The sequence below is a fragment of the Zootermopsis nevadensis genome, unplaced genomic scaffold (genome assembly GCF_977971745.1).
Source record: "Zootermopsis nevadensis isolate Lab colony 2312 unplaced genomic scaffold, Znev_1.0 Znev_ptg000030l, whole genome shotgun sequence".
Taxonomy (NCBI): Eukaryota; Metazoa; Arthropoda; class Insecta; order Blattodea; family Termopsidae; genus Zootermopsis; species Zootermopsis nevadensis.
Genome location: NW_028259162.1, coordinates 22,991,999 through 23,004,752, shown reverse-complemented (window position 1 = coordinate 23,004,752; position 12,754 = coordinate 22,991,999). Strand labels below are relative to the sequence as shown.

The window sequence follows — 12,754 nt, the reverse complement described above, 5'->3', positions numbered from 1 at the left end:
CATCCTACGTCATTAGGAACCCTGCTTATTCCAAACTGCATTACAACACTGATATTTAAACACCGCAACCTATCTGCTGTCACACCACAGCGACCAGAATGGCATATACAGATCACATCAGGTGTTCTGAGTAAAGGTGACAATTCTGAAAAAAAAGTAACACACACATCGCGAAGACAAGTTTACTGCAATTACTGTCATCATTATTGTCATCTTCTTCTTCCAAACATCTAATCTGTCTCACTGGAATCCTAACTGGTAATATTACACAATATCATATTTCAATAATAACTGTTTCCAAATCCAGACAACAAAAATGGATAAAAACTCAGATCATACTGGCTATACTACCAACTACAAAACATCTGTGCCTTCCTGGACAAACACGTAGTAGCTAGTTTTAACACTTTTCTTAGTATTCAAATTGAGCCGAGTTGTTTTTTAACGATTACGAGGACGAACAAGACCTCAAATCAATGTAGAAATACACGAATTCTGTCGGCCAATGTACAAACGTTCTAGGCTACACTTCGGCAAGTTGTCAAATGTCACTTTCATAAATTACAAAGGGACCCTTTTCCCCCGCCCAGTAACGTATCCAACGCAACGAATTATGGTCGTATCACGTAGGAAAATGGTGGGGACAAACGAAGTCAAATCAGACGACAAAACGATGAAGTAAAGCAAACGCGAAAAGCCGTTCAATATGACCTTCGTGACTGTGTGTTCGTAAATAATTTGTTTCAGTTACGGTAAACAAATGATCATTTCCTTGTTAACCAAAGCAACGCGCCATTCATTACGCTAAACTACGTTCAATTTTTCTGCTACCCTTTTTAAAACAATCCGCACACCTACGCCCACATCTTGGGGCAGATTTTTATTCAAAGTCTTGGTTACTCGTATGGTCACATTTCCAGCAATTACAGAAGCAGCAGTTTGCCAGAAGACAACTGCCTGCCTTCTCTCTCTCGCTCCACACCCAATTCACATAACATGATGGAAGGATGACTGTAAGTGCTAAAGAAACTGGCAGGGTGCTGGGGCCACCTACCCGGTCGCAAATACTTAGACATTCTGTAATATGGACGTGGGGATTCCCCACTAAGTAAAGGAGCCACCAAAAATTTCTTACTTTGAGGAAACATCTCTCCATGACACCAGCAGCAGCACTCTCAATGTAACAAGTAGAAACACAACAAAATAAAGAAAGCAATTCTACAAAACAATATTTTGTATCTGACATTACGTCAATAAACAGTTTTACGAGATGAGTTTTAGTGCACGCTGATTACGGAATTGCCAGCATGTCTACACGAGAATTTCTGATTGTGGTCACAATGTTTATTAAGATCCCGGGACCCCTTCAACATCATAATCGTATGTTGATTGACTACCCAATAACAAGATCAATAAAACGTGCAACAAACAAAGCTACGTTTTACCTCCAAGAATCATACGCAAAGGAATCTTCACTCACAGACGGCTCGAACATCTAATATTTTAACAAACATCCTGCAAAAGAGCTGTACCACTTAAAGTCCCCTCCCTTCCATTTCAGCACGGATTCTTACAGTAGTAATAAGTTCTAGAAATGAATGGAGGGGAGACACGGGTTTCGTATTGTATGCATTTCCTTCCTGATTTCTGCCCTCTAAAAAATAACTGAGGGTTTTCGTGGGTGCGATATGGGAGCCCAAGATGAGAGGAAGGAGGGGTTATGTAAAAATATATTTATGAGGGAGCAGCCAAGGTGGTCAACGAACACCAAACAGACATCATATATCATTTCATTTCCAGGTCAACAATCTTTAACCAAACTAAATGGTCAATAACTTCAGCCTGTCTCTCTCTCACACACACAAAAACACAATCTCTACATTCTTCCTAAGGAACACTCTGACTGACAACACTAACAAATTAGTCTTTCCTAAGCCAAGAACTCTTCACAACCATTTTACAGACATAAAATAACAATCCTGACGAACACCACCACTGGTACATTGTGACCCACATAAGTGGCACTGCCTTTCTATACTTGGTTCCAACCAACCACACCACTCCTCGATCCTAATGCAAATCCCCTTACCCCACCAACAACCACGGAATATACCAGAAGTAATACTGAGCCTCATCACATGTCCATGAGACTGACACCTGACAACTCTCAACTTATGGTTAAGTCTCAAATAAATGGAACCTCTGACAGTCATCTCCATTTTTGCAAGCAAATCCAAATTCATAACAAACACCACACCCCAAACTTACAAGTTTTGTAACCGATCCCCTTGCTCAACACAGCAAACTCTAAAATTAAGCACAAACACAGAAAATATCCCGGCAGCTCCGCTCACTGTGCACAAAACTAAATTACTTACACTGGCAAATGCTCACTTATTAATTAGTAAACAGACCATATTAAAGGCTCCTCAGCACTGCACACATCTCACGTGTAACAAAACCTTATCACAAATAGTCACCACCCTCGTCTACAAGCTACACCTAACCTCCAATTTTGATGTCCTATGAACAATATATTCACTAGAGAATCATGAATGCCTCTAGCATACCACAGATACTGCAATTATGCCAATCTCTCACCGCACATAGGTCTTTCAACATATCAAATCTCACATTTAAGTTCACAACATCTAAAGTACCTAATAAAATTGGACAGACTCATCTCTCTCACATGACAACCGCATCAAATACATTCTAATGCTCATGTACTCACACAACGAATGCCTGGTTCAGACTGATATCAGTTTCTTGCGGATACAAGGTTCCTTCTTTGTCCCAGCAGGTTTAATCTTCTGACATCAAGTCGGTCTGCCAACTGTTGCCGCACGTACTTCAACGCTTCTCTGGCTAGCAGTACGCAGGTCACGTGGTGCTCAGTACAATCTGAAGGATCATTCTGTTTCTCGTAATCTGCTACTCCCAGAAAGAGAAAATACATTCACATTCAAGAAATCAAGACATCACACTCTTCTAAGAACACACAGTTTTACTTCACCAAGCAGTTAACACTCCTACCTTAGCCAATGAACAAGCACCTTCCATATTCAGAAGACAAATTCTGTCAAGTTCATTACAAACCCATTCACAAGTTAACTTTAAATACGGGTCACAACCAGCGACCTGACAAATTCTGAACTCCCTCGCTTACAGATTCATACTGGAGCCTTTTTTTCCTCCCCCCCAGCAAATTTAAAACATTCGCCAAGTGGGCCATTATTCCACACGTCATAATACTGCAACTACAAACTCTACAACTCACACACATCACGTCAGACCCACGCAACTTCCCTTGCCACTGATTCAGTGGATATTTTACGAACAGTTCGCTTGCCGTCTGTTTGGAGCCGAGGTGTCCCGGCTTACACGGCTCCCTCTCCTCATGCCCCGTTATGACAGCGAGGGAGTCTATAAACACCAGAAGGGTCCATGCCCTTCAGGTTCGCCTGTTTTGATGTCATGAAGAAAGGACGTAAATGAAAGATTAAGAAATGGCAAGCCACTACAACACAGCCAACATCTGTAGCACTTCTACTACTAAGGTGAATTCAACCGACAAGGGGCAAGAGGTAGCCGTATCAATTAGATTTATTTTCCATATCACCATCAGTAATGCCACTTTATAATGCCTTCTGGAAGCAAAGGTGGAAACTTCACCATCAGTAATATAAATTGTTTCAATGTTGAACAATCTAAATTTATAAAACTGAACTCACCAGCTTCCTGTGATATCGCCACCATTGTGTAGTGACACACAAGGAACACCGTCGTAATTCTTTCATGGCTGCAGCAACAAACACTCCTACCAACATACACAACAGGCCTTACTGGCTTTTCCAGATATAAAGCAGAAATAAGTATGTCAGACGCTTTCAACCAGTTCACATACTAAATGTGGTTTTAAGAGAGATTTCAGGTTCTCACAGTGGTCTTTGGGTTCTAACACCACTTGGACTTACAGAAAACCAACACAGATTATGATTTTTAAACATTTAATGGTTCGCTATATCAGCTGAAGTTATCCTTGTGACTACGCGCAATGCCATGAGGCAGTGGGAGCATGGAGGTAAACTCCATGCATTCTCAATTATAGAACTATGTGGAGGTCAGCCTCAAAATGTGGTTCCTTACACTGGCAAAGAAAAATCACGTTCTTCATTGTTTCTTTGTAGTCTCAATAGAAGAAATAGACAAGTTCTTCATTTCATTAAAACCATTTGCTACCTTTCAGGAAAAAAGGTCTTCTTCTTTCAATAATGGCATTGTAATTCAGAAAAGAAGTTTATTAAACAATTTACTCAAATGGATGAACTTACCTGTGACTGCCATCTGGTGAGTGGCTCTGGCTTGCTTGTCCTGCAATCTGTACGGAATCCCATGGACTGCGGAGATCTCCACATGTGGATCATCAGAACTGCAACAGCGAATCACAATGAGTACAGATAATTACACTCACATCCTAATGTTCAATGGTCACAACAGTGGCCAATGCAGTAGCTACTTCCTAAATCAGCAACTGATGTAAGAGGCACAGAGCAAATGGGAAATCTGGGTTTATGATATGACAAAGAAATACATTACTTGTAGAAGCCTCCTGGTACTGGCAGGATACTAAACCCAAACTAATTGTGATACAGCCTCTAACGGGCTCACTGTACCAGTAAATAATGAGTTCTGGGTGCTCAGAGAAAAATCTATAACAGTGCCTCATAGACTGCCTTGGGACTCGCTTACAATTCTGCGAAGAAAAGCCAGTGATTAACAATCTGTTATGTCATGTTAGTACCATCAGGCTGGAAAATCATCTTTTATTTTGTACACTTTTTTAATATCAAGAATGAGGTTAGTTTGACAATATTCTTCTGCCTCCAACTGCTCTTATATACCTTGGACAGGAGAACAGCTGCTGCACTCTATTCTCATCATCATTAAAATTCAGGGATGCCACCAAGAAACAGCAAATTATTTCCCAGCACTGACGACGGTAGAACGGATCCGCCGTGCTCGACTTCAGAGCACTAGATGCTGTCTCCACGACCTGGAAAACACAAGCAACAGTTTCAAGTTATAACGAGTAAGGGAAGTCAAATGTTTTAGTTACAGTAACTGGCAAGTCACACTTTTCGATCATAGGACAACTGCTATTGCGCATCTCCCGTTAACGACTGTTTGGAAACTCCCTCTCGGTGATGATCACTAAGTATTCCCGTTACCTCCCGCTTTGACATAACGAGTAAGGGAAGTCAAATGTTTTAGTTACAGTAACTTCCATGCGGCATTGTTATAATACTTTCACGTACTGCACTTACTGTAATACTCTAAACACCTTTTCTCCACATCAGGGCGCATGTCATATTTATTTCCAGAAACTTTGGGTTTCATGGACACCTAGACTTTTATTTTGCAAGTGGAAACAAGTTTGACAAATCTCAACAACATTGAAATAAAAATTAACTACAAGCATATAATTTTTGTATAGTCTATGCTAACCCTAATAAACGTCAAAAAGGAACGTACTATACGCGTACCAAGTTATTTAATAATCTTCCACCAACAATTTAAACTCTAAATGATTTAAAGGTGTTCAAGCGTGCATTGAGAGGTCACCTCATCACTCACACTTTCCATTCTGCAGTTTATTTCACCTCTGCTGAAATTTCTTCAGTTTTATGTATATCTATAATCTATATTTAAAGTGGTTTTGCATTTCTATTTAAAATTCTGAGGTTTATGTATATTAATTTGTAATTTTTTTTAATACCTGTATTGCAGAATCTGAAGGTTATGTACATTCACATGTGAAACACGTCCTTGCATTGTGTCAAAAGTACTGAGGTTTACATATATTGAATGAAGTCCTGAAGTTTATGTTTATTGTATGAAATGACTTGTACTGCATCCTTTGGATTACTCCTAAGAAGGATCTATGGAATGCAAAGAAACTCTACTCTCTAACATACCTGAATAATGCAATTCCTTATCACACACACTAATAAGGCTTTTTACATGCAAAAGAAAATAATCACAACAATGGCAGGTGTCAAAAGCTGCTTACCTTATAGAGAATAATTTCGTAAATTTAATATACTTCCACTTGCAAGTGAATTTATACTCTGCTTGCTATCATTTGTGGAGGAAAAGTTGGATAATTTTAAAAGAAATACAGATGTACATAATTTAATTACAAGATGTAAACCCTGCTAAATGTCAAAGAGGAGTGTACTTTACACGTGTCAAGTTATTTAATAATCACCAACCAACAATTAAAACTCTAAATTGTGATATAAATGTATTCAAGCCTGCACTGAAATTAGCTTTCATACTTGAATTGCAAAATCTGAAGGTTATGTACATTCATATGTGAAACACGTTCTTGTAATTGTGTCAAAAGTATATTGAATGAAGTCCTGAAGTTTATGTTTACTGTATGAAATGACTTGCTCTGCATCCCATGGTTTAGTCCTAAGAAGGATCTATGGAATGCAAAGAAACTCTACTCTCTAACATACCGGAATAATGCAATTCCTTATCCAAGTCACAAACACTCCAGGTGCTTCGTTCTGTCTGGTTCTTCACAACTCCAACTCCAAATAAGCTGCTTCCCCATCACGCACACAACTGATCTTCTCAAACGCTGATATTCAGACAAATTGGTCTGCCATGTCTTCGTTGAAACCAGTCCACACACACTACAGCTACAGTTCACATGAAAGTTGCTACTCAGCACATCCCCTGATCTCAAACTCCTCTTTGAGACAGACTAGGCACTCCCACTAAATCTATAACAGTACACCTCCTCGGAAAGCAAGGTAATCGCACGAGGGCCTGAGGTCTTCCTTGTGGCATTGTGAGGCATCATACGAACACCCCATACTTGGTCACTAGGAATCAAAAGTGGGCAACTGTGGTGCAGTGGCCACGTAACCAACATTACAACCTGTAACCCTAGCTGCTTACTTCTACCTTCTTCACTGCGATAAGCTCTTGCACAAATTTAAATCAACAGCTACTGAATTTCCACATGCAAGTCACAAAAACAGAGGCTGCCACCACGAGTCTGTGGGTCATCCCAACCGCATCGACTGATGAATTGTGTCCATCACGCACAATGGTCATGTCAGCTACCGGAGCAAAGTCTTGCTACCTCCGTAGTAATGATGGACTCGAAACTGCATAACGGCTGAAGTATCCCATATGCTTGCATTCACGCCTACCTGAAACAAAACCATGTACAGAAATAAACATCCGCATTGAGAGACCAGTATTAATTCTTACTACGAAGGCACTCTACACCACATTAATAACCTACTGGCAACTAATCCGGCCTTTCGTGCAACCAAAATATTTCCCACTTTACGTACTTCACACAGGAGAAAGATGACAAACATCAGTTCAAATAAACTTACAAGCCCTGGCAATATATGAGAGTAAAGCTGCACTCGACTGGCCATGCATCCTACCATCACGCCGTCCGAAGTAAACAATAACAGCAGAGGAGCTGCGCCATTTTCTCGCACGCAGGGACGGCAACGTCTGAAAAACAGCGAACACATCCCGTCACCGGCGGTGCATGAGGCATATTCAATGATCAATATGTGCGCACCCTGACGAACTGTCCTGTCATCTACCGACAATACACCTGTGGTACATGCCCGTCCACGAACACTACACGGCACTGCCGAACCAAATGCTGACTGAAATACCACTCGAAAGACTGTAAAATTATGAAGACCTCAAACTTTATTCCGTGACTACCATTAGTGACACATCTTCTCCCTTAAAAACGACAGGAAGTAAAGAAAAAAAAAAGGCGAAACGAGCTACCAACTATAAGTAACCAACTACCAATCACTTCCATAACCTCAAAAATCATAAAATAATTTATGTATCCAACCACACCCAATAAACTACAGCTCAATCAACTTAGCACGAAGCACTATGAAACAAGTAGCCCACAATTTGCATCTACATCGCCTACATCCTAGGGCACATTTGTCACATAACCTCTCGGTCGCCGGAATGTTACTGCACAGAGCAACCTTCGACACCCTGCTCAGATTGATACCAGACACAAATCTTGAATACCTGCACGTCTACCTATAAATCACCCAGTGAAATCGTCCACGTCCTTTCCAACACGAACTTATCCTCGTCACATTTCATGTTGGCACTCAAGACATCACGCAAATTCAGCACCGACATTCTCCCTGCACGATAATTTCTCACAAGTAATTGTGGGATTTCGTAAACTACAGCTCAATGAACGAAGCACTATAAACGATTATTGCATATGTCGCCACTACACAGCCCCTCTGCCACCAGGTTGTACTTCACGAGCATCTATAACACACCCAACGACCCAGCCCACTGGTGACCGTACTTCAACAACACCAACTTCCCTTCGTCAGACTTCATTTTGGCACATGCAGCAATCAACACTTAATACACTACCAACAAAATTAATGCCGGCAATATTCGCTGAAAACCACTTGCAGAAAATCACACAGAATCCATAAAACTCATTGCACTTACCTGACTTACAAAAAGCAATCTCATCACTGGCAAGTCACACTTTTCGATCATAGGACAACTGCTATTGCGCATCTCCCGTTAACGACTGTTTGGAAACTCCCTCTCGGTGATGATCACTAAGTATTCCCGTTACCTCCCGCTTTGACATCTCTTTACAGATTTACATGAAGAAAATACAAACTAAGTAATGCGTGGTCAGCACACTTTTAAAGCCCTCCTGGGTCAGAGAACGGACACCCACTATTATCAAGACTGTCCGGTATAGCTATGCCAGAGATCTTCATCACCGCACTTCCTAAACGAGTGAAACTGCAGAGCCCCCCCCATCTGCTTCCGAACAGATTCACAATGACTGACGTTTTGAAGATCTTCCTGTGGCATTAGCTTGAACTGAGAATGTGAAATGGGATGAAGCAGATAAAACGAAATAACATATTCTTTCCAGGAAGAGGAATCACATCTTTGGTGACAAGCTGCGGCCAAAGCCAAGAGCACCTGCAACTTACAGCCTGTCACACATGACAAACTCTCTCTCATTCCGAGATGTGTTGGCCACCACACTATGAAGCAGACTCTTATCAACGCAATGTGATTGCGGCCGACATTTCTACTATTTTACTACACTCCGTAGAACACCCCACACACATAACTAGACATCCACACCTTACACGTTCACATGATTCATATCTAAGTTGCTATCACACTTGCAACACAATTACCACAACAGAGCAAGCCCCTGTCAATGGGTTAAATAACAGAAAACTGCACCACCTCTCCAGAGGCACACAAAATTTACACGCTGCATTCAGTCCTCTTCTCCATGTACGCACTCAGCAACAGGACGGCCAACCATCGGGGACACAAGCGGTCTTCTCTCGGATGTCAGTCTGTCTAGTGTTGGTGCACTCCTCCTGCAATATACCAGGAAAGGTGTAAGATACACAAGAAATCTAGAATCTCAAGGGGCCACTTTCACAGACATTGGAGGCAAAGTCGTCCGAAATGGAACAATCTCATGCCAACTTATTTTATCTAATGGGTGCCTCCTGCTTATTCAAATACTTAATCTGAAATGGGGGCGGGGGGGAATGCCGTTCATAGACATACAGGGGATTAGACACGTAAGAACAAACATCCAACATGCAGTCAGCCTCTGTCAGAGCATTACCGTTGCTTGGCAGAAAAAGTATTCCTCTTCCAACTTGGTACATATTCCGAATATTCATCCAGTTAATATTCTTTGTGATATGAAGTCAGAAGACAGTGTCCTACTTCTTGTACTGGTGCCTCTTATGAACAGACAGACAGACGCACACACACACACACTCACTCACATCAAGTTATTGTAGCTCTATACATAAGCTGCACTTTGTGAGCCAATTAATATGCTCTCTCTTTGAGAAATGTTGGTCCAACGCCCTATCTTGTGTCTGGCGCACAACACAGAGGTTTTACTCGCCAGTAACAGGTCATCTAACTGTTGCCAATATCGTTCTGGTTCTTCACCCCAGCCTTGTCAAACAGAACACCCAGAGGGAACTGAAGGAGGTAACTTCATGATGACGGCATGGCCGGTGTCCTAGAACATTAATGAAAATACATACTTCAGTACCCCAACACAGAGCAAGCGAGCGGACATCACGGCGCACGGAACGACATCCATCAACACTGCACAATACATATGCCCGAAAACGTGAGTACAGAAGGGATGTGGACTGCCTGCAGGAATATGCCGGGGCACCGACAATGTCGGCGTGAACAACTCTGTAAGCTCCCGAGGTGAGCATTCCACCCTAGGGAATGTTGTGAATGTGCATGTACCTACATACAGAGGCAAAAGGAGATGTTACGGTGATGAGAAATTAAACGCGGAAGTTGAAACAAACAATTTCCTTGGCTTACAAGTTGACAACACCTCAGATTGGAAGAAGCACACTGAGTATATTATTCCCTAATTAAGCTCTGCGTGCCTTGCCATCAGAACAGTCATACCACCCATGACAATAGATACTATAAAGCTAGTTTACTTTGCTTATTTCCACTCTGTGGTGTCTTATGGATTAATATTTTGGGGGAATTCAACAGACAGTAATAAGGCTTTTTACATGCAAAAGAAAATAATCACAACAATGGCAGGTGTCAAAAGCAGCTTACATTGTAGAGAATTATTTCGTAAATTTAATATACTTCCACTTGCAAGTGAATTTATACTCTGCTTGCTATCATTTGTGGTGGAAAAGTTGGATAATTTTAAAAGAAATACAGATGTACATAATTTAATTACAAGATGTAAACCCTGCTAAATGTCAAAGAGGAGTGTACTTTACACGTGTCAAGTTATTTAATAATCACCAACCAACAATTAAAACTCTAAATTGTGATATAAATGTATTCAAGCCTGCACTGAAATTAGCTTTCATACTTGAATTGCAAAATCTGAAGGTTATGTACATTCATATGTGAAACACGTTCTTGTAATTGTGTCAAAAGTACCGAGGTTTACGTATATTGAATGAAGTCCTGAAGTTTATGTTTATTGTATGAAATGACTTGTACTGCATCCTTTGGATTACTCCTAAGAAGGATCTATGGAATGCAAACAAACTCTACTCTCTAACATACCTGAATAATGCAATTCCTTATCCAAGTAACAAACACTCCAGGTGCTTCCTTCTGTCTCGTTCTTCACATCTCCAACTCCAAAAAAGCTGCTTCCCCATCACGCACACAACTGATCTTCTGAAACACTGATATTCAGACAAATTGGTCCTCCATGTCTTCGTTGATGCCAGTAAACACACACTACAGCTACAGTTCACATGAAAGTTGCTACTCAGCACATGCCCTGATCTCAAACTCCTCTTTGAGACAGACTAGGCACTCCCACTAAATCTATAACAGTTCACCTCCTCGGAAAGCAAGGTATATAATCGCACGAGGGCCTGAGGTCTTCCTTGTGGCATTGTGAGGCATGCTACGAACACCCCATACTTGGTCACTAGGAATCAAAAGTGGGCAACTGTGGTGTGGTGTGGTGTGGTGGCCACATAACCAACATTACAACCTGTAACCCTAGCTGCTTACTTCTAGCTTCTTCACTGCGATAAGCTCTTGCACAAATTTAAATCAACAGCTACTGAATTTCCACATGCAAGTCACAAAAACAGAGGCTGCCACCACGAGTCTGTGGGTCATCCCAATCGCATCGACTGATGAATTGTGTCCATCATGCACAATGGTCATGTCAGCTACCGGAGCAAAGTCTTGCTACCTCCGTAGTAATGATGGATTCGAAACTGCATAACGGCTGAAGTATCCCATATGCTTGCATTCACGCCTACCTGAAACAAAACCATGTACAGAAATAAACATCCGCATTGAGAGACCAGTATTAATTCTTACTACGAAGGCACTCTACACCACATTAATAACCTACTGGCAACTAATCCGGCCTTTCGTGCAACCAAAATATTTCCCACTTTACGTACTTCACACAGGAGAAAGATGACAAACATCAGTTAAAATAAACTTGCAAGCATTGGAAATATAAGAGAGTAAAGCTGCACTCGACTGGGCATGCATCCTACCATCACGCCGTCCGAAGTAAACAATAACAGCAGAGGAGCTGCGCCATTTTCTCGCACGCAGGGACGACAACGTCTGAAAAACAGCGAACACATTCCGCCACCGGCGGAGCATGAGGGATATTCAATGATCAATATGTGCGCACCCTGACGAACTGTCCTGTCATCTACCGACAATACACCTGAGGTACATGAACGTCCGCGAACACTACACGGCACTGCCGAACCAAATGCTGACTGAAATACCACTCCAAAGACTGTAAAATTATGAAGACCTCAAACTTTATTCCGTGACTACCATTAGTGACACATCTTCTCCTTTAAAAACGACAGGAAGTAAAGAAAAAAATTAAGGCGAAACGAGCTACCAACTTCGCCTATAAGAAACCAACTACCAATCACTTAAATAACCTCAAAAATCATAAAATAATTTATTAATCCAACCACACCCAATAAACTACAGCTCAATCAACTTCGCACGAAGCACTATGAAACAAGTAGCCCACAATTTGCATCTACATCGCCTACATCCTAGGGCACATTTGTCACATAACCTGTCGGTCGCCGTTATGTTACTGCACAGAGCAACCTTCGACACCCTGCTCAGATTGATACCAGAC

The 12,754-nt window shown here is 41.4% G+C and overlaps 2 long non-coding RNA genes across 5 annotated transcripts in view; both read right to left on the bottom strand.

Annotated features, from left to right (window-relative positions):
- LOC110833787 (uncharacterized) overlaps nt 1–5,057 on the bottom strand; it is a 58,401-nt gene extending 53,344 nt beyond the window's left edge. Inside the window, exons 1-2 of the long non-coding RNA XR_015537868.1 lie at nt 4,905–5,057; nt 4,335–4,432 (exon numbers count right to left, since the gene is read on the bottom strand). This is a non-coding gene — a long non-coding RNA (uncharacterized LOC110833787). The remainder of the gene's footprint in view (nt 1–4,334; nt 4,433–4,904) is intronic.
- Nucleotides 5,058–6,531: 1,474 nt separating this feature from the next.
- LOC147872222 (uncharacterized) lies at nt 6,532–12,271 on the bottom strand. Of its 4 annotated transcripts, none has more exons than XR_015537864.1 (6): nt 11,987–12,206; nt 11,173–11,891; nt 9,885–10,129; nt 8,551–9,461; nt 7,425–7,551; nt 6,532–7,228 (listed from the first exon to the last, which is right to left on the bottom strand). It is a non-coding gene; the product is annotated as an uncharacterized LOC147872222 (long non-coding RNA). The 4 variants fall into 4 exon arrangements; XR_015537867.1 differs by having other exon boundaries at nt 6,532–7,232; nt 7,479–7,551; XR_015537865.1 differs by having other exon boundaries at nt 6,532–7,232; nt 11,987–12,204.
- Between the last annotated feature and the right edge of the window lie 483 nt (nt 12,272–12,754).